The following is a 27,096-nucleotide window of genomic DNA, read 5'->3' as shown; positions in this document are numbered from 1 at the left end:
CCTGCCCATGTATAACTGTGTGAGGTAAATGAAAAACATATATTGTCAGCTGGAAACTCATTTGTGTGAAGGACGGTTGGCAGGTTTTTGAGCTTGTGTGGGGAGAGCAGGGCTGCAGAGAAGTGTCTCTGTCCCTGCCCCTGGCCTGAGCAGCAGTGCAGGAGTGAGAGCTGAGGAGAAGTTCCACTGCAAGGCTCAGACAGCTTTTATGAAGGCAAGTCCCAGGATTCAAAGCACAGTGTGTGAAGGAGAGAATCCGCTTTGGAGTCCATTTATAACGCAGAGCAGGACAGAACCAGACATGGAACAGAAGCCTGTGGCTCTCCCTCAAGGACTTGCTGCACAAAGAAGGAGATGCCGATTTTGAAACCCAAAGATTGAAACGTGGCAGTCATGAAAGTGCAGATACCTTATCCTCCAGTCCCTTCAGTCCTCTCTCATTTCAACACACAGAGAAATGTAGCAGCAGCTTGCTCCCCACTGCTGCCAGCTTTACCTGGAACACACAGCTCTGTTGGGAGTGTTGAGGAATTAAAAGTCGATTGACTTTTAATATGCCTGAGTTCAGTACCATCAAAATTAAAGAGATTTTTACCCAGTAGCTTCTGTGGAAGCAGAACTACTGCCTGGCTAACAGTGCTCCAGGACTTATTCCTTTACCATCACCTGTGAACAATATTTAAAAGACTTTAGTCATAATTACAGTTTTTAATTCACCTCTCCAGCTCAGTCTTGCTGGTGACAAAATTTCATCCTGTCCCTCCTCACCACTGTGGCAGCACCTGCAGCTGCCTCTTGTCTGAGTCTCTTGAGCAAACAGAATTTGCAGAACTGTTTTTCAGACACTAAAAGGCAGCTTGGTCATTCTCTCACAAGGCATTGTAGTTATTTCTATTTAATCAAACAGGCAGACTTCACCTTTCTGGATTTAACTATGGACATGAGCAAGGGCTGTTTGTCCCTTTGTAAAGACCATGTAAAGACTCTCACTACATTTTCTGATGCCTTCAGCAGCCTGCAGGAAGGGGGAGTTTTGCAGGATCTGGCAGTGATTATTCCTGTACCCTGCACATGCTTCCAGCCCATTGTCATACCTGCATTTCCTACAGCTCCTGTTTCTTACAGATGTCTGGCAAGGCTCTGCATCAGTTACTTATCCTCTCTCTGATAACTATCCTTCACTGGTTTTTTCTTTAGTAGTTTCCCTCTCCCCCTATTTTTTTTTGTTTTGTTTTATTCTCTCAGAATAAAGAAATCAGAACACATATTACATGTATTAGATGCTTGTTCTCCTGGAAGTGTTTGTAGACATAAACTGGGAGAAGATTATCTCCATTTTTCTGTATTTCACCTAATTACTCTCCCCTTGCACTGTTGGTTTGAATTGTGCCTTGCTGTCTATTTGCAAGTCATTATTAGGCCAATACAGCAAGCAGAGCAAACTCCTAGTTGTAGGGTGCATTTAGTGAAGAAGTAGTAATGCTCAGGTTGACTGAGGATCATTTAAGGAGGTGGGAGTTTTTCCCAGTGACTTTTTTTCTTTTTTCCTTTCCCTAAAAATGCCCGCCTTTGTCTCAAGCTATACCGAGCTTGTCTCCAGGATGTGTTCCTAACTCTTGTAATTCTCCTCAACTATTTTATTTTAGACTTAAGGGAGCATTTAATTAGAAGACAGGGTTGAAGTAGAGAAAAGAAGTGTGGTCACGCTGGTAGTGACTGATGGAAGCAGAACAATGGCCAATAAGAGACCTGAACTAATTTTTTTGGGTTGATTTTTAGCAATGGTTTCTTTAACGTTGTGCAGGAATAGATGTTGCAATTTAGGGAACAGAAATATATAATATCTCTGGTCTTTATACTCTCCCAGAGGCTTCAAATAAAATTTACCTCGTTAATTTTAGTATTATATATAAAAAAGGGTTTACTATTTCCACATACAGAAAAGATGTGCAACAACATTTTTCTCTCAAGACCAATATACAGCTCATATGTTCCTCAAGAAATTGAGAACTTCCATTTGATTTTCTGAAGTATTTTAGGAGAGCTGAACACGAAGGGTTGTGGAAGAGGCAAGTATTACATAGAACTATTGTTGGTAATACTGAGGTGATGTTCATATAATAGAGGCAGTGAATATATTAAGAATATAGTCCTGGTGGTCACCAAAAAGGAGCATTTTTTATCTTTATTTTTTTTTTTAGTAATTGGCACAATCACATATTTGTCTGCTAATTCACAGATAAACGTCTCTTTCCCTCCCTGCCATCACGTCATCACCTCTAGGCAGTAGTGGAGCACACCAGGATCAAAGCTGAAAGCTGAAAGCCGTTCTTTCCCTGACAACCTGCAGAACAACAGCAAAATAACTGCAGACTGCCTTGGAAAGAAGAATGGCAATGCTTCCCCTCTTCCACAATGTGCCTTCCCACACCATTTCTCTAAATTTCCTCATAACACAATAAGATGCTCACAGAAAATGCCAGGATTAATTTGTGGGGGGAATGGAAAACGTTATTCTCAGACGTGCAGAATGGTGGTGGCGTTCAGAACGGTTAAGTACAGCCCTGTTATTAGTGAGAAAAAGCTAAGTTGTGTCTTGCAGCTGCAACTGTTAGAGGATTGATTGTGCAATTAATTACTTTCCAGAAAATTCAAGTCAGTATTTGTGACAGGAATTTTTATTGGTAATCACTCAGGAAAAAAGCAGCCATCCACAACTGCCCAAAACAGAGAATGCCTGGATATTTGGACTTGACGTTTATTTTGTGCTGTGCCAGAAGGCAAAGCTGAACAGGTTAAAGCCAAAAACACTCCAGCAAACAGACAAAGGAAAGTTGTTCTTTTCTTTTCTTCACATTAAAATTGACACATCAATGACTGCTGAAGTACTTGGTCATTTTAACTCTGTATTTTCTCCCTTGCTGCTTAGGTTCTTTTGTTTATCTATTGCTTATCTCAGGTGAGTACGGTTACACAGGTGCACAAAGATTGAAAGGATCTGGGCCATCATATTTCATATGTTCATAGGTAGGAATAGGAGCTAGAGTTGCCACTCTATGGCACAGCTTTTGCTGCTTCAGTCTAGAACAATCAGACCCTGGCTTGACTTCAGCGGGGTTACAGCAGCAGTGGGTTTCTACAGGTCATTAAAACAAATTGATTAAAGCTCAAGTGGTTTGTGTGGACAGTAAAAAACAAAATCAAAGGTGTTTTGTTGCTTTGTAGTCTTTTGTAGCCACAAGTGACAACCTTACACAGAAGTATATAATAATAAGTGGACTGTGTGGCCTATCCAATGACCACCACCCATATCAGGTTCAAGATCCAATAGAGAGAACTCCAAAACCAAAAGCAGCAGCATTTCCAGCTTCAGCTGGTGAAGCAGGGCCTCAAAATGAAGTCTGTGACAGCCCTGTACTTCCTCTGACAGGACAATACATAGAATACAGAATCACAGGTTTGCAGAGTCAGAGAATTGCAGAGTCACAGAAGCACAGAAACAATCCCAGAATCACAGAAGGGCTGAGGTTGTAAGGAACATCTGAACATCACCCAGTCCAACTCCCCTGCTAAGCCAGGTTTACCTGGAGCTGACTGCACAGGCAGGAGACTCCACAATCTCTCTGGTTAAACTGTTCCACTGCTCTGTCACCCTCAAGGTAAAGTTTTTCCACACACTCGGATCAGTCAAACAGACAAAAAGCTTGCTCTGAGATAAACTGCCTTTCAAATCCCAAAAGATTCCCCATAGACATGACAGTTCCTATTTAGACTCACCCTTAGCTGCAAAATCGGTCACATCTCTCTGTCAGAGGAGACATTCCAGATACACCCTCACTGACATTTGGAGTTAATCTTGCAGCCACCTTCACCCAGACCCAGTAGAGTGAGCTCTCCATTCTCCATCAGATAAGAGGTGCAAGGCAGGATTTAGGTGTCAGATTAAGGTTGATCCTGCCTATCAAAGCAGGTATTGACAAACATGGTGCTTTTTATCATCTCCCTCCTGAGACTGCTGTGCATCTGAGGAGCCTGTGCATAGAAGGCAAAATGTGTCTGCCATGGGAAGATTTATATTCCTCCAAGGACCCCAAACAAGCCCAGTATTTCAAAGAGAGAATGAGGGCCATCATTGTGAATGATCTGAAAGTTATCATACTGAAAGTTAACTAAAAGCTCCAGCAGAATGTGTGGCTGGGCTCCCACACAGGTTCTGTGTTCAGGCACAAAGGAGGGGTTGTAGCACTCATTGATCTGTGAATTACCAAACCCCATTTCCAAGAGTGACAGTGGTGTTAGACAATGACACCACATAATCACTGGCTGCACTTGGGCCATCACTCCTTTTAGGTGGTCCAATGGAAGCACTGAAACCACATCTGAGTCTCCTATGGAGACTGAAAATCACACAAATGTTCCACTTGATGAAGAGGAAATAATAGATAAATGGTTCAACCTGTGCTGCATCCCTCACAGTGAAGGTGAGGAAGGTTGGATATTTTCTTTTTGGGCAGCCACGAGTGTCAGTGAGTGGCAGATGGGAAGGGCTTCATGGAAAGCAGCTTGGAAAGATTGTACCTGAGCACTGTAAATTGGCATCACTTTACTTACTGTGTGTATCTCAAAAACCATAACCTGCAACAGCACACAGACAAAAGTCATATCATTGCAGCAGAAGAAACAGCAGAAATAATCCCAAATCAAAAAGTCTTGCCCCAGTCCTCAGTCCTGTTCAGATTTGGGATTAAAACTGGGAGTGCCTCCCAGCTCTTAAAATGATGATTTAGCTGTGTGTTCTGAAGAAAAGATTTACAATTTTATCTTGCTTAATTAACAAATTCTCAAGAAACAGTAACTATTTGTACTGTAAAATAGAAGCTTCCAAAAGTTTTACTATCTTTTTTTATGGGAAGGTTAATTGATCTAGAAACCTGTTTAGTTGTTTATGCTTCCTTCTAAAATAGCATCATTTTATAGCCTCACTTTATCTGTATTTTTAAAAGTAGACTTTCATGAACTAAAATACTGATTCTTTAATTACACTGTCTGAAACCAGGCAGAGAGTTTTTCACTACAAATCTAAGAAAACAAAAACAACGCACAAAACATGAAGAGATTTGCAAACCAAAACTCCAAGAGAATTTGAAGATTATCTCACAGTTACATGATAATTCACACTTCTATTTTGATATCATCTAAAAATCTCAGTTTTCAAGGTATGGGGATGAGAAAAACTGAAGTTTATCTTATTTTGACTCCCACTGGAGTTCAAGAGTCTGTTTGTATTAGAATTCTGTAAAGTGATGGCAAGGAAAAAATACGTGTACTTCAGTAAAAAACAATATTGCTGAGTGGAATGTTCTGTTCTGCAGCTGCTTTGCAGTGTTTAGCATTTTATCTGGAGTTTGTTTTTTTTTTTTAATTTTATGGAAGACTACTATAAAATTTAAAGAAGAATACTGAAAAACGTTTTCATCAAAAGGACGTGGTTTCAGTGAGTACATGTAAAAGAAAGTACTTAGCCAAGGTCAGGGAAAATGTGCATTTTTACAAAATAAAGCAGAGCTGTGTTTTCCTGAAAGGAAAAAGTCCATTGAGTCTTCAAGGAAAAACATCAAGAAAAGCCATTGTATAGTTATTCTGAATACACCAAGAATATTTAGCAATAGGGATGGAAATAGTGATTTTATCAAGTCTCTCCTCTGTTGCCTGATACGTAAATCCATTCTTGGTACCTTGAATGCCAACACTCACACAAACACACACATGTACAAATAATTGCAAATACCAGGAAGAAAGGAAATAAAGACCAGCCAGAAGTGCATTCCATGACAGCAATTAAACGTGACGAAGGAGGGGAGAGATAAAAAAAAGCTCAGAACAAATATTAGGTTAATTAATTTTATTATCAGACTTTTTACAAGAGATTTTTCTACATTTAAAAAACCAAGCAAATGTTGAAACATGTGTTGAAATTCAGCAGCAACAAAATCCCCAAATCGTCGCAGGGTCAAACATCCTGCACTTTTCACCATGGCAAGATGCATTTCCACCAGAATTCCCCAGGCAGCCAACTGATTTTACTGTAAACTTTTGTAAATCCAGAGGACTCTGTGAGGAAGTAACTAAATGGAATCACTCTGGCATAAACCTCCAGTAATTCAGCGGAGCTCAGACCCAAGAGATGAAAAGGTTATGTGTGAAAAACTCTGAGTAATAGGCTGAGCATTCACATGGCAGTGCAACCTCCCCCCCCAAAGAAAAAAATATATAATACAAAAAATTTGTATGAAAGCTCACCAAGCTACCATTGAGTTCTTAAATATTTTTCTAGTTTTGTTGATAAGTATGTTTTTAACATTCAAATAATTAATTTGTATCCAGGTGTGACTTCTGAAATAACAGTACATTTATTATTTTCACTGTACTTAGTGAAGTCCAGTGATTTACCAAACAACACTCAAATAATCAAAACAACATAACTAAATGATGGAAAAGTTAAAAAAATATATTTGAGAGTAAAATAGTGCATTTTCTCAATAAATTCACAACTATACAATTGTGAAAAATCATTGATAGAATTAAAATAAATTGTTGATGTCTGATTTGGTTTTTTGTTGGTTTTTTTCCCTGAAAAATAGACATCTTTTTATCTGGCTGAGGCACAGTGTGAAAAACACCAACAATGTGTAAATGTGTTGGCAAGCCAATAGAGAAACAGATCTCATCTCTATCTTGAGACACCATGTGCCTGTTTAAGGATAATTTGTTTCTGTCCCAGGACCCTGAATGCTGTACTTATGATTTAAGAGCATTCATTTATGTTATTAATTCCCTTAAATCAAATTTCACAGTGGTAGCAAACCCTGAGCTACGTTGTGTGGAATGACCGTCCTTAAGGATTTAAATTCTCGGTAATATTTGTGCAGGTTCTAAAAAATAATCTTATATAGGACTAACAACATACATTGCAAGCAGGTCAGTTTACTTTCAATATATTATCATGGGATTTTGTCATCATTTTTTCACTTTGAACCACAAAAATTCTTCCTTGAGTAAAACGCTTTATGTTCCAATTAACTTATTTGTCATTGCCAAGACAACTCTAATTTAGCAACACCCAAACCATTGAATTTCCCATCTTGGTTGTTTTGTTAATCCTGAAACACTCTCAAAAAGCTGCTCAGGGTCACGTTCTGTCAAAACAACATCCGAGGAAGGAAGCTCTCCTGAGATCCCCGAAGGTCGGTCGCGAAGCTCCAGCAAACAAGAACCCTTGAGATGCCAGGGAAATGAGGAAGCTGCATGAGTCGCCTCAAAACTGTGCATTAATGTGTTTCTAGTGCTTTTGGAACGTTGCAGCCTCACATCTCAGGAGACAGAAGCTCTCCAGCCAGATATTAATATGGGGAGCACGAGCTACCCCACGTTTTTTCACCAGCATCCTGCAGAGAGCCATAAGCAAACCCTGTTCTGGCCAAGAAAATCAATATATGACAAGTACCACTTTTCCTGAGTTCCTTTTGGGACCATGGAAACAGAAATCTAGTTGATAACCCAGGGTTGCTAATAGAGGATTAAACCCTGCACTCAGTGAGGATACAGGGGAAAATCACATTTCCTTCAAGGGCAGCAAAGTTTGGCCAAAGCTGAGAGTGACTGAAAACCACATCCTGCAATCTGCACTGAGTTTCTCTGGCTTTCTATTAGAGCAAATGCATTTCATATCAAGGTTTGAAAAATCAGTGTATTTTACATTTTTCTGCCTTTATCTAATAGAAGAGGGTTTGATCTTTCTCCTTACAGGTGATAACATCACCACCTTCAAACTCAGCTGTTCAAGCAGCTGAGGAAACACTGTGAAAACCAGCAAGAGGTCTTCAGTTCAGGGAAGGCAAGAAGAGTTAACCTTGAAAATACAGTTTTTAAGCCAGCAACATTTTATTTGATTTTTTTAAATATCAAAATTTTTCAAATGTCTCTGGGAAATACACATTTTAAGAAAATGTTCATTCCAAAAGCTGCACACAAATCACACCAATTAAAAAAAAAAAATTAAAAAACACCAAGCAAACAAAACAAAAGAATAGCAAACATACCCAAACTTAGACCAATCCTGATTTCTTACAGCACCGTTTTTTAGCAATAACAAAGATGCAAGAAGAAAAAATTCTACTTCTGACTATAGAGCTGAGAGGGGGAGCGCCTTCAAGAATTGTTACAAGTCCTCCAAAAAAACCAAAAAACAACCCTCGATGACTGTTTGGTAGCCAAAAACTATCAAATTTTATCAGCTGGACACACACATTTTTGCATTTTCCTCATCACTCTTGCCATTTTTATGGGTGATCTCTCAGTCACCTTATACCATCCAAAGTCATAGGAGGACTGAGAGAATATTTGTCCATGGTTTTTTTTCATCTCTGTCCTTCTCTGAGATTTGGCTGCTCCTTGGTTCCATGGCATTCACACCAAAGGAAGAGAATTATTCCCCTGGTTGATGTCCACATAGTAATCAATCAAAATGCACTTGCAGTATCAAAATTCAAGCAGGATTGCTCACCTAGCCCAAAAGATTCCTTCTTTTTTTCTTCTTTTTTTCCCCAGGAAACGATGTTGCTGGGTCCAGCATGATGAGGAATTGCAAACTGCTCCACGAGCAGAGTTTTTATCATTAATATCTTGTGTGCAAGAATACACAGTGAGTCAGTGACCTTGGGTCTGCCTTCATTGGGGTTGTTAACCATGTCAGAACACATCCACTAAGGTGATAATTTCTTCTAAAGATTGTGACTGGGTGCAGATTTAAAATTTGCCTCCTTTAAAAGACAAAGGAATTAATTTATGAAGTGTAGAGTAAATTTGTGCTTCCTCCTAAGCATGCTGGGATTCAGAGCATCTTCTCCAATAGTTTCTTCCCTGTGGATTGGGTGAGAAACTTCAACCTCCAGATGCTCCAAAGAGACTTGCAAAGAAAGAGTGTCTTCAGAAATTCCCCTGCATCCCTGTGCTCTGTCCCCTGGTGATAGAGCAGCTCCAAAATAGTCCTTGGCTTGAGTTTCACTCCCACACCACCTTTGTTTGTTCTAAGGAGTTTTTAGGGAAAGTTCAGGCAGAATAAATTGGATTTTCCTCTCCTCTCATCATGGGCTACCTGGAAGGGAATTGAAATAACTTTATTAAGAGAATGAACGCTTTTGACACCGAGAATACTGTAACTTTGGCTTTTTTTCTCCCCATTCCAAAAAGAAATAGAAAAAGAAAAAAAATATAGAAGTTGTCCTGCAGAACAAGTTTAGAAAATGTTTTGTATGAGGTTGGTCCACATGTAATAAAAATAAGACATTAGAAAGAGAAGCAATATTTAAAATTAAAGTTGCTTCCATCCTGAGTTCTGGAAAAATCAATAAGATGGGCTTTGTTCATGGTGCTAGCAAAGGAACCTTCTTAATTTTTACTCCAGAAATGTGATTTATTGTAATGATTTCTGAAAAAGTTTTGGCTTTCAATGAACAAGAAAACCAATCCATTAGAACACCTTTCACCACCAGTAAATCTGAGCTTGCTCCCACTTCTAGGTTAGTTTGATTTCCTAGATTCTCAAGCTTTTACTTAAAAAACTGACTTTACTGACATCCAAACCCCACTGAATAATGTGCCTCTTCCACAGCAGAATATTCACTGATGAGGAATATTCACTTATGAGGAAAATAAAGTGATTTAGAGGCTGTTGTGGCACAGACCTTCCCATTAGTTCCATGTAAACCCTCTCTGCTCTTATCGTAACTTCTCGATGACTCTTCTTGACTGAGAAACAGCTCTAAGTCATTTCACTTGTAATTCCTTTTTATCAAAGAATTTCAGGAAAACTCCCCATTAAAGAATTCATTCCCAAAATTTGTGACCAGGTTTTCATTCTGCTCTAGCCTCAGATTTCCTCTTTGCTGGTTTAATGGGTCAGAACACCTCCATTTCTAAAGGATCAGGTTTCCTCTGGTCTCCTTCTCCCACAAGATTTAAAAAGGAAATACAGCCCTGCATTTGAAGCAGTCATACAGACACAGTCACAAAATTCCTTCACAGTGTTCAGAAGGTCAGGACAATATTGACTAACACAAAAGAGGTGTAAAACAACAAAATTACTAAAATTAGCATATAAGAACTATTTGTCTTCAGGAGAAAAAAAAGTTGCTGAATACTTCTTCTGCAATATAGCCAAAAAGACATAAAAATGTGGACTTGTAGGGTTCTTCAAGTCCACCTCAGTCTGTTTTCTCAAGAGCTGACAGCTTCACAAGTGAGTGTTAGAGGCAGTGACGCACCAGGTGCCATTTTTGGGGTCTGTTGCTTTACCTTTCTGATGCAACTTTTCCACCACCACCTCCTTCCTGAACAGAACTGAGGCTTGTCTTCTATTTGGATCATTTTCACACAACTAATTTTTCCTTTTGGTTCACAAGTTAAATGAATCAACATTCCAACAGATGAAAGGAGAAATTTTGCTTGCAGTGGGACACAGGTGATTTCTTGGGAGGGTTGCATCTACCTTGTAGGTCTAAATCTCACTGTATCCATGCTCATTTTGGAAAATATTATGTTATCTGTGGAGTCTGAAGGAGCTTGGACATTTAGAGGTGGCACAAGAATTATGTTGTGGGTTGTGCCAGAGTATGAAACAAAAGTTACATAAAAGGGGATTTTCTTTTGGGCTGGGGTAGCTTTGGTCAAACCAAACAAATGAACAAACTGAACACGTGAAGTAAGGCAGGGAAAAAGGTGGAAAAACTGCCAGGGCACTAAATAAATATATTCTGGAGGAATGTCTAGCTGGCAGCCTGGGAATTGTGGCAGCCCCGACTGTAGCTGGAAAGTGCAAAAAACTTTGCATTGCCAGAGAGGCAGCACCAGAGGGAAACTGCAATCAAGATACAAGTGATGACTTGGCCAGGCACTGAAGAGAACTATTACCCCAATAATGATGAATCAGCTGACCATGATTTTCATTTTCCAAATCATAATCATAGTCTCTTAAGTAAATTCTCTGCTTTGATAGATTAAAAGTTTGGCCCGTTTTAAAGCCAGAAAGCTCAGAACTTAAACTCCAAATTAGGGGTGCCAAAAAGTATTGCTAAAGTGATTTCATAAAGCTTCATAGAGTTCCCTCGAGTCAGGCAAGCAATACCAAAACTGTCCTTCTGTTCACAAAAGGGGTTCAGGATACTTTGATTTCTTTGATCTGCAGAGTTATAAACTCAGTTCCTCCTTCAATTTCCTGTGAAGAGCCCATTAGAGATAATGTCCTTTCATCCAGGGGAAAGGCTGTTCTTCATGAATCTTCTCTCTTGGCAGATTTAGTATATTATGATAGAACCTGTTCTCACAGCATAAAAAAAAAAAGTATTAGAGGGAAATGCTTATTTAGTTGCACTGATGAAAAGACCAAAATATTTTATAACATTCAATAATTAGATATATTAGTAAAAAATATCACCAGCTGTATCAAGCTGATAGATGTTTTTTGAGGCTTCACTGAGCACGAGATGTTTGCTGTCTTGAGTCAGGTCAATCTGCAGAATTCTTGGATTAAATTCCAATTTATTTTGAGACTCATCTTCCTGTTTCCTCTTCATTGTAACCAAAATGAATTTCATAAGCATTTGTAGATAATGACCTGAATCTCTCTGTTGACCATCTCGCTCTTGGGTCAGACAAGGCACACAAGTGTTATTGATGATATTCTGTGCCATTATTTTATGGCCTTTTGCATTTCACTGTTGTATGTGACAGCATGATTATGTATAATTGATAGATAGTTTCATATTGCTCACAAAGAGCTTGATAGGCAGCACATAACCCAAATTATATCTGCTTCTTTGGGGTGTAGTTTTAAGCCTTCTCAACCAGGTACTATTTCAAATGATTTTTTATAATTTTTCCCAATGCCTGGTGGCTCATTAAATATATACTTTAATTGATTTATTATGGAAATAACTTTTCAACAAAACAAATATCAGGCATGGCAAAACAGATTAAATTGCTCAGCTCCTGTCTTCTCCTGTAGCATGAAGGAACAAGGCACAAGATATCCATCTCCTATATCCCTATGTGCAGAAATACAATGACCTCAGAGCCCAGATTTTGCTGTGGAAAATGTTGGCAGCACGACTCACATATTTTTCCACTAAATTTGTTTAGAGCTGGCATTAAACTTGGGACATTTAAATAAAAGGTTTCATGCCTTCAGTGGGGATCCCAATCATGACATGCTGCTGAGCAATTCTTAATCCAAAAATATGTTTAAAGGAGGCAATCAAAGCATTGAAGACAAGCCAAAGACCTCCCTGTGTGACCACAGGTTTGCTGTGTGAATATGTATCACTGTTTCCACACCAGGTAATTGAGAACAGGTATCCTCTGCTAAACCAAACCAAAATATTCAGCCTGCTTTCATCCCACTTCCAACCTCAGGCACCTGCTTGAGGTGTCAGGAGAATATTTCCCTGAGGCTTCTGCTAAAGCAAATGACAATGTAGAGAATAAAACTTCAGCTGGAAATACCTGTGTGGCTTTGACAATCAAGAATATCTAAACTCCTAACTCCACATCTTCTACATAGTTAAGTGTCTTATTTTGTTGGGAAGGAATCCAGGCTCTCAGTCATAAGAAAGAGTGGAAAGAAGGAAATGTCAGTGTCTGATTCATCCAACTTCTCCCCACTGTGCAGATCAATCCTTAATTATACTATCTGCTTGAGAACAGTTTCTAGTCTTTGCCTCAGGGCAAGTTTCCTAAAAATAAAAATGTATTTCTTTGAAAGGAAGCAGCCATGATCCTATATAAGTCATAGATGGTTAGCAATTCTGATCAATACAATTTGAAAACACAAACTTGGCTGGGAATGTCTCTGCTATTTTGACAGTGTTTAAGCACTTTTAATCAAAAACATGGATTCCACATATTTTAGTACATTTTACTAATTTCTTTGTATTCTCTTTATAAGACTTTCGAAAAATAATTTCACAGGTTGTTCTGCAGTCTTCCACATTATAAGAAGGTGCAAGTTCTTCTAAATTCAGAAATGAAGTTTGGCAGCATTTGAATGTGCAGAGTCTATTGAAAACTGGATTCATTTTTGTTAGTCAGCAATTTTTCAGATTTTGGAGAAACCTGAGGGCCCTCTATCATATCTCAAGCTGCAAGAACTGACAGTGGGCCTGAGCCTGACTCTGTCCTTCATGGGAGGAGCAAAAGAGACTGAGAGTACTTTAGAACTCACGCCAGGGAAAACAGGCTGTATCCTGATCTCCCCTGCACTGAGGGACTCCACTTAAACCAACACACACACACAGAAAAAAAGGGGATCTGAGCCAGGAAAATCATATTTACTCACAGCCTGGAAAGAAAGGCAGACTAATGCAGCAGCTCATCATGGAGAGAGGGGAGGAAGAATTATCTCCCATGGCACTACTGAATATGAGAATTAGAGCTACAGAAACAGTGGTAGTTTGTAAAGCAATGAGTATCAAGTGAGTGTGCTTGGGAGTTTTCCTACTGGATACAATTTCTGCCTGAGAATCCTTTAAATTTGAGATGTATTTGTGATTCTGCTGCAGAGTAAGGTCATTGCTCAGTTGCTGGCTCTCAAAATGAAATAAAAACATACTTTATAGTGATAAATTATTGGCCACCCAGCCACAATCGTATACTAATAAAACAGCCTGGTTTGCTAGGATGCATCATTTACACCTTTTTCTCTTTCACTTAGAATTGCTTTACATTAAAACATATTTTTGTCAGAGACAGGGAACGCAAGTGAACCTGTCAGCTGAGCTCCTCCACAGTCCCTGGACAATAGCCAGGGGACACTTCAGTAAAACCTCCTGCAGTTGGTGGAATAACTGTCTCCTTGCCTCAGGGAACCTCAGCATTAAAGTTATTAAATAAAACAGCAAGTCTGGCAGTTGGCTATGAGAAGCAATTTATACCATTGTAAATGGATTAGCCAAATGTAATTTCTTTTAACGTTTCTGTTTCAATTATTTCAAATAGATGTGCAGTTATAAATGTTAAGGAATTGTTTAAATGTTTCTTGCAATGGAAAAAGTAAATATAGGTTAGAGCTCCACACTCCCAAGTGAATTTTCCCTGTTTCTCTGTTTTCTTTATTTCAAGGCTTTTCACGTACTGCTGTAAAAGTTGCCCATTTGGAGACCAGGAGAAAAAAAATATTTGTGCTCCTGATGAAGCAGGGTATTATGCTAATCAGGAAAGTATAGATTTGAAATGTCTTGAGGACCAGAGAAGAGCCTACGGCTGTTCTTATCCTACATTCTCAGCTGGTATACTTTGACATCAAGAGCCTGGAGCAGTGCATGAGATACCGAGAGAGAGTACACCACATCTCTGCGTGTGTGAGAGGCGGGGGGAGACCTCTCTTGAAAGTACAGCTCTGTGGATTTCCACTGAGAAGGGTTAATTAACATACGTAGCCAGCAGCTCCCAAACTATCATTGTCTCTTTCGACGATTTCAGCAATATCTCACCTGATGTCTGGTTTTTTCCCTTTCCCCTGTTTTTCCCCTACTTTTTGCTATGCTGTTGCAATTAAGCAATAAGGTCTAACAAGAAAGATGACTACTGGCATGAGATAATCGTGTCCTTGGGGTGTAATCAAGCACCAAGGAGAAACCAGAGCTCCTCATCCCCCATGGGCGCGATTACCTCGGGATTGGCCGCATCCGTCAGGAAAGGCATCAGTACCACAAATTGTTTGCTCTAATATTTAACTGTTTTATCCAGGCAAGTAGTCGTGCTGGTCTCCAGCTGCCATGCTGTGTCAGAGCAGGCAGAAGGGCACAGGCTGGTTGCAGCCAGCCCCCTCAACGCCCCGCCAGCACCGCGCACCAGAGCGGGGAAATTTCCACCAGGGATTCAGCCGGGTGCGCAAAGCTCTCGCCTTTCAAAACCTCTCTCCACAACGAGCTGAATTCAAGTTGCTGTAGACTTTAAAAGAGGGGGTGGTGAGGGGCAAAAGTAGGGCAGCAAGGAATAAGGGATGAGGCTATCTCAGTTGAAAGCAGCTGTGGAGGAGCCTGAGGGCTAAGATGGCAGTCATCATCGATTCCAGGGAAAGGAGATGTCAAGGACAGGGAATGTCAAGCAGGAACAACAATAAGGGTGCTTAGCAGCGCCAAGTCTTCCAAAAACAGCACAAATAAAGCTGCTGGGCTGCTGTGATTGGGCTGTTTGCTGCTTGAGATCACAAGAAAAATGTAAAAAAATATGATATATTTACAGTGTACGTCTGTCCTCTCCCTCCTGCCTACACAAAACTAATTAAAAATATTCTCTCCCTCTCTTCCTCTCACGTCCCCACCCCCACTGGCATCATCTTGAAATAGTCTTTGCAAACAAAGTTAGATACAGGCAAATTCTCTACACGGAACCAATCTTGTCAATATATAGATAAGCATCAGCAACATGCTGGCCCCAAACAAATAATCAAATGTTAAAGGAAGGGCTACAAGGAACACAAACACTCCAGGTTTCTGCAGTCTGCAACACTGTCTGTGGTGTGTGTGTGTGTATTCCTGGAGCATCAACACCTGCCTTTGCAGGTGATAGAGTTTTATGGCACAAAATGTATTTATCCAATGGTTTTTTACACACCCTTTACAGCAGCTTCTCAAATAGGTGACAGAATGAATTACGTTTCTGCTGATGCAGCGCCAAAGGTGCTGATACTTTCAGGTGTGCACACACACAGGTTTACACACAAACACACGCAGAGAAAGCTGGAAAACCAGCTCACCCCAATGTCTGTGGGCTTGGACCACTGAGGCTGTTGCTGAATCATCAAATAAATGCCAGCACCTCAGGGAAACAGCAAACAAGGTTTTTAAGATGCTGAATGGATAGTAAACATTTTCAATGGTTTCAAAATTTGATTTTGTTTCGTATCAGACAATTTTTAAATTATCCGTAAGAGAGAAATAAGCCTCAGCACTTGGGTCATTGACCTGTACTGGAATCATATAAGCCCTGAAAATCCCTGGCCACAGAGGAAATGATGGATCTGGGACTGCAGAAAATGGTGACTTTCCAGGCATATTTATAAAGGGAAGTGAAAATCCCCCCATGCAGATTATAGGGTTACAAGCACTGCAGGAATCCAACAGAACTTCAGATTCTGCTTTGGTTTACTGTACAGGCTCTGAAACCAAAATACCTTTGTTTGACTGCAACTTCAGTGAAGAAACATTCCAGTAGATTATTCCCAGCTCAGCTGAGGCATTTTGTGACTCTGACCACCCAGAGGTGATCCTTGACATACAGAATATTCCGTAGCAGAAATGGTATAATCAATTTAGATATTCCTGATGTACAAGTCCTTTTTTTTTCCCTTCAACTATCAACATGTCAAAATGCATGGTATTTGCAAGGGAGAAAAATGCACTCTTTTGTAGGAAAGCTCATTTTCAACCTTCCTAAGAGCAGTGATTCTGTTTCACAATAAATATAGCATGATATTCACCCAAAACTTGCACTTACCCGGGACCTCTGTGACATTACTCATTACTGTGACATTACTTCTGGCACAGTAGGGAATTTCACTGCAATAAACTGTAACCAAGGAAGACCCTCTTTTTTGCTGCTCCACTGTGCATTTGATTTTCTGCACATTTAGGAAAAGGAAGATATTACTGTCTGAATAAATTAGTTTTCCTAGTAAGGTATTTTCCACATACATGAAGAAATATTATCCCTATTGCCCCCAGTCTTGCAGTTCAAAGGGAAAAAAAAGAAGCTGGAAAAGTAGAACACAAGGGAACACTGGATCACGTTGTTTCTTTCAAGCAGTGACCCTTTCTGTAGCTATTACCAGAGATTAGTTTGAGTACTCCTTGGCTGGAATAGGACAGGCTTAATAAGCAGATAGTCATATTCCTCAAAGGCTTTTAGCCTCCTGTGTCAGAGCTGGAGCCTGTCTATCAAACTCCCACACCAGATTAGAGGTTAAAACCTCATCAGCCCACACTGGGGGCCGTCAGCAGAGAGGAGGGAGGTTCCTGGAGCATCCCCTCTCCTTAGAGAGGCTGAGGTGGCTTTGAGAATGGCACTGTTGATAAGGACAAAGGCAGGTAGAAGCTGCAGTTGGGTTATTATCTTTTGATAAGTGCTTTGGCAGCTGTTTGGGACTGGAGCACATCCTCACAGAAGTGAGGAGGTGCAGAGGCAAGGGCCACAGGCTCCTGCCACGGGCAGGGACACTTTCCACTATCCCAGGCTGCACAGAGCTTCAACCTGGCCTTGGACACTTCCAGGGATGTGACATCCTCAGCTTCTCTGTGCCAGGGCCTCACCACCCTCACAGTAAAGAATTTTTTGCTAATATCTGATCTAACCATGCCCTTTTTCTACTTAAAGCCATTCCTCCTTCTCCTATAATGAACACATGATCTTGTGAACAGTCCCTCTCCAGTTCTTTTGTAGCCCTCTTTAGGCACTGGAAGCTGCTCCAAGGTCTCCCTGGAGCCTTCTCTTCTCCAGGCTGAACAACTCCAACTCTCTCAGCCTGGCTTCACAGAAGTGCTCCAGCCCTTTGATCACCTTCATGCAGGTCCCCCTCTATCCCATGCTGGTGACACCAGAGCTGGAGGCAGCTCTGCAGGTGGTATCTCTCAAGAGCAGAGAGGCCGAATCACCTCCCTCACTGCCCACACTGCTGTGGATGCAGCCCAGGGTAGGGTTTGGGTTTCTGGGCTGTAAGTGCACATTACTGGGTCACTTCCTCTTCTGGGATACAAATGCTCTCTGCAGAAGCAAAATTTCATCTGTAAAATGTATCTTGGGCTTTTAGAGACAGAGCAGGCTTCCCCTCCTCTTTTCCTCCCACACGTTATTTCCATAGGTATTTGCACAGCCCTCTTTCCTCCTTCTAGCTCGTGACGCTGCCAAGGTGGGGCTCTGACAGATCTTGTTCCCTATGTCATGGTTCAGCAGAGCCTTATGCACCTTCACATCTCCCCCTCCGCACCAAGAGTTGAAGGGGCTTTGCTTCTGGCAGCATCAGGACCCTGATTCCCAGTGGGATCTATTAATATCTCATCCAAGCTCTGGCTTCCCATCTGCATAGATGTTCATATTACCTTGCTAAAACCAAGCAAGTGAAAAGCTCTGAGGGGCTGGCTTGTCTGGAGGCTGTTTGTCTTTGCTGTACAGCTGCAGGCAAGCATCTGTAAAGTTTCAATATTTGCTCTAAATGAAATGTCTCTCAGCTAGAACTCCATTTCACGTGGCACTGCTGGTGCAGACAAGATGTACCCTGTAAATAAAAAAAGAAAGCCCCTTGGGACACTGGTGCTACTGGTAACAGAGGTGTTAATTGCCCTTCCTTGGCTGGTTTTAGGTTATCTATGTTTCATCTTTGTTATTCCTATCTTATGATTTAGACTATCTCCATAAAGTTACTTGGACACAGAACAGTTGTTATCAGATATACTGAACATCTTTTTTAACTGTTATGTGATTATTAGGAATTAAGAAAGCACAGCTGTAGAAATGTCCTTGTGTCCTAGAAAAACACAGCTTTAAAGGAACATGAAAGCTAACCCAGTTGTTTGTCCCTATCCCAAAATAGGGCCACTGCTAATATTCTGTTACTTCCAATAGGTGATAGTTCAATTTGTTCTTCTAGATCTCCACAGACATAGAAAAGCTGGAATTTTTGTACTGATTCCATTTCTAGGTGTCATCAGAATATTGTGCCCATATCATGCACACCAATGTGAGTATTTCTTGCAATTACATTAATTTGCTGTTTCTCATCTTCTCCAATGACACCTTAGGTTTCAACCTTTATATTTTTCAAATCCTGTACTGCTTGGTGTGTAACTTTGAAGTTTCTTGTAGCCTGTTAACTTCTGCTCTCTCATGCTAGGTAGACATAACAAAGCCTCTCCTGCCCTGCTTTCCAAGGACACCAAGACTGTCCTAGGCCAAAAGTATAAACCAAAGAGCCTCAAAGGGGGGAGTAAGTTGAGGGGAAAACTGAAGCTTTAATTGGAGAATTAACCCTGATATGCAAAAGAACCAGACCTATAAAAGAGTGAAGAACTCGTGACCTGTTGTCCATCTTGGGGTCCATTTTGAGAATAGCTTCAGGCTCCTCAGGGTGTACCTTTGAAGGCCTTTCAAATAAATACCTACTTTTATTCCCTTACTCCTCTCTAGTCTCTGTTTCTAGGAGGCTTCTTAAGGCATCAGTGCTTTGGCACCCCAGATGGGACAACAAGGCTTCCGAAAATCCTCTGGGACTCAGAAAGATCCAGCTCAGCTCCCCACCACAGCTCCCCTCCCTGCCGGCACCCGGGGGGGGGGGCAGTCCAGGAGGCAGAGAAGACCCAAGAGCCCAGAAAACCCTCCAGATCCAGCACAGAGGCATGTGAGTAACTGAATAAAGGTGATACTCTGTTGTTAACACCTGAACTGGGTATTGGGTATCCACCATGACCATGCACCATTTTAGCACTTGGCCGTGCTAGGCCTGATTGGCTCCCAGTCTTCTTTTAGCCTCAAACAGCTCTAGTGTCACTTTTTAAGACATAAATCAGGGATAGCACCAGCCTCTGCAAGTACCACTGAAAAATCGAGATGCTTCCTGGGAGAGTAATATTTAAGAGTGATTTCTATTTTTACCTTTAAGTTCAAATTTGCAAGTCCGATAGCTGTACAATAAAATCAACAGGAAACCTGAACCTCTAGCACTGCAACCAGCAGATAAAGCTTGTCTTTACTACACAGGGAATTAGAGAAAGTATTACACAGCTACATAGAAAGGGCAACAATTTTCAGCTCTAAACTCAGGCGTGGTCTGAGCTATCCAGAGGTGAAAAATCTCTCTTTTCTGCTGATGAATCCCTGACCAAAATATATTTAATTTCCCATTAGCTAAATGTAACCAAAATTTGCTATGTTGGTTAGGTTTCCAAAGCTTCTTTTCTCATGTAGCTGTTTAAAGTATTAGATTGGGAAGAAAGATTTTAGCCACTTAATTGCACCATGAAATTATTTTCATGTTTTTTATGTGCATCATAATAGCTACATTTACCATTCTATTATCATTAGTGCTTGAGGACATCTTTCATTTATCTACTTAGAGGTTTTTACATAGAACTCCCAGAGGTAAAAGTCATCATCTTGCTGAGTTTGAAAGTTTTCTTTTCCAGCATTTTATTCTTCCATCTCAAGGGCCTGACATTTTTTTAAGCTCTTGGCATTCTCTTCAGTAACAAGGTTGAAATTTGAATATGCTACATCAATTTGGCTTTGGTTTGATGCCTCACCAAGGCACAGCCTGGCTGAGGAGAGAGAAAAAAATGAATATGAATGCCAACCATCTATCAGGATAACTCAGTAAAAAATCAGCAGGTCTCAGGCTGTAACTGAGAAGGAGCACTACCCCATAAGTGAGAATGAATCTATTTTGCATTAAATTATAGAAATATAAGTTGCCAGTGATACAACAAAGTTATATAAATTTAGCACCAGTCCAAGAGGAATTTAGAGTAATGTGGTAGCAAAGCAGTAACTTACTGCACTTTTAAGGATATGGAACAATTTTATGAATTGTTGTAATAGTTAAACAAATATTCAGTCCTGAGAGGAAAAGAAAACCATGCAAACCTAAGGTTAATGCAGACTGGTCCCAGTGGATGTCTTCTCTTCCTTGATGCTGTCTCTGAGGCTTCAAATGTTCTTGTGTTTCTATGCAAATGAGCTGCTTACAAAATCCAACTCTTTCAAGTGTGTTCTGAGTGCTGCTGTCTATGTCGTTTTACAGTAAACACATTTTTGTTGCACAGCAATATGTTTCTCTTAGAAGATGGGTAAATATGCAAAATGTTTCTGTAACTATTTGTCAGATAGTCAAACAGATTTTTTGTCTATCCTCGGGCCCCTTTTATGTTCACTCTCTGTGAACATATGCGACAAGAGCTCTCCCAACACAAACACTTGAAGGAATCAAATTGCAGGCTCTTTTTCTACCAACATTTGCACAAAAAAAAGGGGAAAAAAAAAGAAAAAAAGAAGAAGAGTATATTTTATCATGCAATAGAGTAGGAATACCCTGTGAATTGCAACCAGCTCTTACAGTTCCTGATTGTGCAAGAACTTGTAAAGTTTGGTTGTTCCTTGTGCTGGTGCCATTTGATATATAATAATTTCAGGAAGGGAACTGAGAAGCAGAGGCCAAAGTCCTCGTTAATATGTCAGCAACCAGATGTCAATGAGACCATCTCCCAGCTTCCTTGGAGTCACTCCAGTTGCAATGTGTGACAAATGAGCAGTTGCTCAAACCATCGCCCAGGCAAAGCAAAAATGCTGCCCAGAGAACATGGATGTGCTGAAGGACTTCCCTCTTCTGCTATTGAGGGCATTTGCTCAGGGACTGGTTCATTTGCAACTTCAAAGACTCTGCACTGGTAAAAGTCAGGTTCCCCAGTTTCTTGAGCCAGTGGTTATCCACAGGCTGTTGTGGGCACACCCAGCTCACCAGGCTTATTTCAATCACAGATGATCTGGGGGAAGTTGGTATTTATGGAAAAAATTCTTCCCTGTGAGGGTGGGGAGGCCCTGGCACAGGGTGCCCAGAGAAGCTGTGGCTGGCCCTGGATCCCTGGCAGTGTCCAAGGCCAGGCTGGATGGGGCTTGGAGCAGCCTGGGATAGTGGAAGGTGTCCCTGCCTGTGGCAGGGGGTGGAATCAGATGAGGTTTAAGGTTCCTTCCAACCCAAACCATTGTAGGATTTTACGATTTTATTACAAGTCTGGGATGGAATCTTACCTGGAGGCAGCTTTGCCTTGCTCCCAGTCTGCCTGCTTCATGTTTCATCAGGCCCTGTCCTTGTCATGTCTCCCTCTCTGCAGGGGCTTCAGCCCACCCAGTGCCCAGAATGCAGAGTGGGTATGAAGTCATTGGAATAACGCACATCAAGAGCTGGGAAATTGTTATGAAAAGGCTCCTGTGATGTCACTGGTACAAAAAACTTCTGTTGAATATGAAATTTTATCATTCTTGACTTAAAAAAGATGAGCTAGCAAGCAAGCAAACAGCCAGATCTAAATCACGTATGCCTGTAACAAATTGAATCTCATGTGCCATTGTCCTTTTTATATGAAGGTCAGTATGGGTTTTTTATTATTTTGTGTCCTTGCAACCTAAGATAGAGCCCTTAGATGTCTGCAAATCTTCTTTTCTAGGCGAAAGATACATAATTGTTGTTGATCACAAATAGTCTCTTCAAAATACCCTGGAAGATGGAAAAGACAGTCTTTCACTCTTCCACTTTTCTTTCTGTGCCCAAATTTAAACTTTGGCTGTTTAGGTGGTTGTGTTGTTCCATTTATGCTCTGATACAGTGGACCAAAGATTATTCTTAAAGCACAACTTCAACAGCATCTTTTCAAGAGTTGTATAAAGAATGCTTTGATTCAAGCTTCTGTGTACCAAAATGAATGAGACCTTTTATGAGGAGCACTTCCAAATACACCCAGGAAGCCACAAATGATGTGGCTGGCTACAGGCAGGCCTCCAAACCACAAAGAATTGCTAACACAGTCGTTCCACTTTATCTAGGAGAAAGTTTTTCTGTTTATGAACCAATCATGCAGTCTGCCACTCTTCCTGTGACTCAAAAACACGTGCAAGGAAGTGCTATTTCCACACAAGCTCCCAGATTTTGAGATTAGTTTGGTAAACACTGAAGTGATTTTTTGTTCTACAGTCACACAGCCATGGAAGCACAAATGGGTTTTGTTTTAAGAGACCAGTCAACACTCCCAGGTTCTTCTCCTACAGGAACTTTACCTTTGTGCAAAACTCCGTATTGTGATATTGCTGGAAGTCCTGCAAGCTCTATACATTATCTTACCAATTTCTTCTGTGATATGGCAGAGGATACAAATTTAGAGCATGAAGACATCTTGCTATGGGCAGAGTCTCATTTTTATACCCAGTTCTGCTCCAGACCTGTCGTTCTGGAGTTATGAGAACAGTTATATCTCTCCTTGTGTACCTTTCGCCATAGAGACCTGCATGTTTTTATTGCCTCAGTAAGAGAGGCCCCTCAGACTGCAGCAAACATGAGGCTTCTAGAGGAAGTGATTAATATGGATCTCAGCAGGAACAATTTACTACTAAACAGAGAAATTTTTGTAAAAATGAGGAGTAAAAAGTGAGAATTTGAGTTCTTGTTAGCAATATAAATAAGAATATTGTTTCAGGTATTTTCAAAGCTATCCAGGAAAATGCCAGGAGTGTTAATCAATGAAAAGTGATTGCAGTGGATGAGGAACCAGACAATGAGGAGGACAATGATTCATCTAAGCTGGAGGAGTCACCAAGATTAAGTTGATCCATGTTCTGCATCAAAACTTCTTCCATAAAGAAAAAAAAAGGGTCATTGTCATGGGAGACTCTCTCCTGAGGAGAACAGAAGGTCCAATACGCAGGAAAGCCTGCTGCATCCCTGGGGCCAGGGTTAAAACTTCCTGCTCTCCTACAGCCCTCAGATTACTATCCATGATGATCTTTTTCAATAGACTGATCAAGTTGCAACAAGAAGGCTCAAGAGAGACTTCAGATCCTTGGGTCTGCTGACTAAAGGATCAGGAGCACAAGTAGTGTTCTCTATCTTTCCAGTTGAAGGGAATGATGAGGGAGAAAACAGGAAGAGTCCAGAGATCCACACCTGGCCCCAAGCCTGGTGTCACTGTCAGAATTTTACTCATGGGTTGGTCTATGGGACAGACAGGGCACACCTGTCTTAAAGCAGGAGAAGAATTTTTGTGCAGGAGCTAACAGGGCTCACTGAAAGAGCTTTGACTAGATTTGATGGAGGAAGGGGTTAAACCAGGCTCTCTAGAGCTAAGCCTGGGGTGGCACATCGATGTTTGAGGAATGGTGATGGTGAGGTCCTTCTGTCTGCCAAGTTAGTCACGGTAGAGGAAGGAAACCCATGTGGCAGCAGACACAAAGGTTATTCAAGTATGGGAATGGTCACCACCAAAAAGGGTGGCAGCATCAATAGCCCAGCTGAAATCCATCTGCAGCAGTGCCCACAGTATGGGCAACAGACAGGAGGAGCTAGAAGCCACTGCACAGCTGGAAAACCAGGATATAGCTGCAATTGTGGAAACATGGGAGGTTGACTTGCACACCTGGGATGCTGCAATGGATGGCTGTAACTCTTCAGAAGGGGTGTGAAAGGAAGGAGAGGTGGTGGGGCGTGTTAGGGAGAGTTTTGACTGCCTAGGGCTAAATGATGGCAATGACAGTGTCAAGTGTTTATGGGTAGAAATTGGGGAAAGGCCAAAGCAGAAATGGTGGGATTCTGTTACAGACCACCCAGCCAGGGTGAGGAGATCAGTGAAATATTCTGTGGACAGCTGGGAAAAGTCTCATAATTGCTAGCCCTTGTTCTCTACAAACTTCAGCTTACCAGATGTCTGCTGGAAAAACAACACGGTGGAAAGAAAAGAGTCCAGGGGGTTCCTGGAATGTGTGGGAGGTAATTCCTGACACAGCTGGTGAGGGAAGCAAGCAGGGGAGGTGCCCTCCTGTTCATGGACAGAAAAGGATTTAGTGGTTGGAAGCCATTTGGGGCACAGAGTTAATCAAATTATAGAGTTTGCTCAATTCTTGGAGAAGTAAGGAGGGGGATCCACACAGTGTCTACCTTGACCTTCCAGATGGCAGACTTCAGATTTTTTAGGAGCCTGGTTGACAGGAGAGGCTATGCTGAAGGGCAAAGAAGTCCAGGAAGGCTGAAGATTCTTCAGGAAGGAAATCTTCAAGGCACAGCAGGAGGTTGTCCCCATGTGATTAAAGATGAACTGGTGGGAAAGAGACCTGTGGGTTTGGTGCTTTCCTGACAAAGGAAAACACCAACAATCACATGACAAAATGCAAGGACGTCTAAGAGAGGGGCAATTGCAATTTAGTCCAAAGGACAAAGAGGAGTCAATATTTATTGCTAAAAAACTCCGCTGGGAATTTCAAAGGATGTAAAAAATTTGTCCTTGAGGAGTGAAAAAAATTGCTCTTCTAGAACAGTGGCCTGACTGGAATCCAAATCCTAGTTCTACAAATTCAGGAATATCCAAAATCAATACCCTTAGCATGCCTTCACAGATTTCTGTGAAGAATTCTCAGTCCATGTATTAACTGAGAAGACTATGAGAAAACCAAAAGAGAAAAGAGGCTACTCCAAAGCAACCTCCAGTTCTCTGGAAAACAATAATCGGGCCGGATTATGGGATTTACATTTGATATCTGAGACAAATTTTCTTTAGTAACTAATTTAATTGTCTGTATTACACACACAAAACACATGGAGTATGTGGCAACCATAAGAAGACATGGTTTGCATTTTGTTTTTTAGGCTGAATTTTATCATAACTTAATTTACTAATTTACCTTGTGCATTGGTCATGTTTTTGCTAAAGCACAAAGAAGTCATAACTCTTGCAGTATGTTTGCCTGACAATAACATGCAGTGTATTAACCTAAGAGTACTCTGTATTATGTCATATTTTTGAGTTTATTTTCTTAGGGTTGCCTTTCATTCTAAAGGTCAAAGAATTATCAGGAAACAGAAGGTTTTATCCCTACTAAAGCCATATTCCTTAGTCATAGTGCTGTCACACTACTGTGACATTAACCACAATGCAATTAATTACTAATTTAAACATGGCTGTGTCCTTCTTTTCCTACAAGTTCAGCTTAGCTCATTCCCAACCCATCTTCTGATGTGCGTTTGCATATCAAGTAACACAAGCAAAAGGAAAAAAACCACCTCTCTGCCTCTTATAACAGCTCTCATCTGTGTGCTTGAGGGGCAAAGGAAGGAGAATTTCCTCATAATTCCAAGTGTTGCTCTAAACCTTCGCGCTGTGTTGAATAAAAAAGTAGGACCCATTCTTACATTCATTTTCAATGTGTTCTGCATTTCTATTTATGGAAGCCATTCAATGTGTGCAAATACCCCCTTCCTTTGAATCCTGCTGCATTTCCATTCTTGCTCAATAATTAAAACAGGTAGCGATTACCCTCAATAAATACCAAAAGCTCAGAGTTTGGGATTTTTTTTTTTCTTTTTCTCTTTTGTGCACCTTAAATTGGTCAGTATTTATTGCTTTTTGTCATGTGGGCTTTGCATTTGACGATGCTTTGGGAGAGCATCTCTAATCTCCAGAACAACACCAGCACCACACCTGACTACACTTCCTGCAAGCATTTAATCCATATTCATATTAATTAATTTCAACTTTCTCCCTGTATGGCACTTAACCGAACTCATTTTTTACCTTCCATTATTTTTAACACAAATCCTATAATAAATTGGAGCTCCTGTAGCCATTTTGACAGTCATACAAAACAGAGTTATTGTAATTCAACCCTCCTGAAAATTATTCTACCTTCTCTGGAATATGCACACAAAGATGCTCTATGACCTTGAGCACTCACTGGCAAACAACCTTGAATGTTCTTTCTAAATCCTATGCTTTGATTCAGTAAGAATATTTCTTAAGAGATTTAACTGTCTTAATTTGACTGTATTACACTATGCATTCTATTTATTTTCTTTTTTTCTTTATTTTTAAAGATCTTTGATAATAATTAGAAAACAATATTGTTTGAGACAACTTTTCTTCACTAAATAAACACATTTTATTCTATTATCCCTTTAAGTCTGATTACTAAATTATCTCAATAATGACTTACTCTTGTCTTGCAACTATGGGATAAAAATATCCTTTGAAGTTTTCTGTGCTCTTAGTAATAGGCTAAATAATGTCACGATAAAATCCTATTTCTTGCTGAAGATGTTGGCTTCCACATTACTCATTATTTCTTCTACTAATTCATTACTAATTACTGCAGTGCCCAAGAGACCTGGTCATAGACCAGAAAGTTCACCACTACATGAATATTGGGCAAAAAAAATGGAAATATTATTAAAACTGGTGACAGATATATTTCAATAACATGCATACTTCCACTCGTTTACCTTTCTACCTCATGAAGTGTTAT

This window comes from Corvus moneduloides, chromosome 2 (genome assembly GCF_009650955.1).
Source record: "Corvus moneduloides isolate bCorMon1 chromosome 2, bCorMon1.pri, whole genome shotgun sequence".
Taxonomy (NCBI): Eukaryota; Metazoa; Chordata; class Aves; order Passeriformes; family Corvidae; genus Corvus; species Corvus moneduloides.
Note: the sequence above shows the minus strand (reverse complement) of the source record.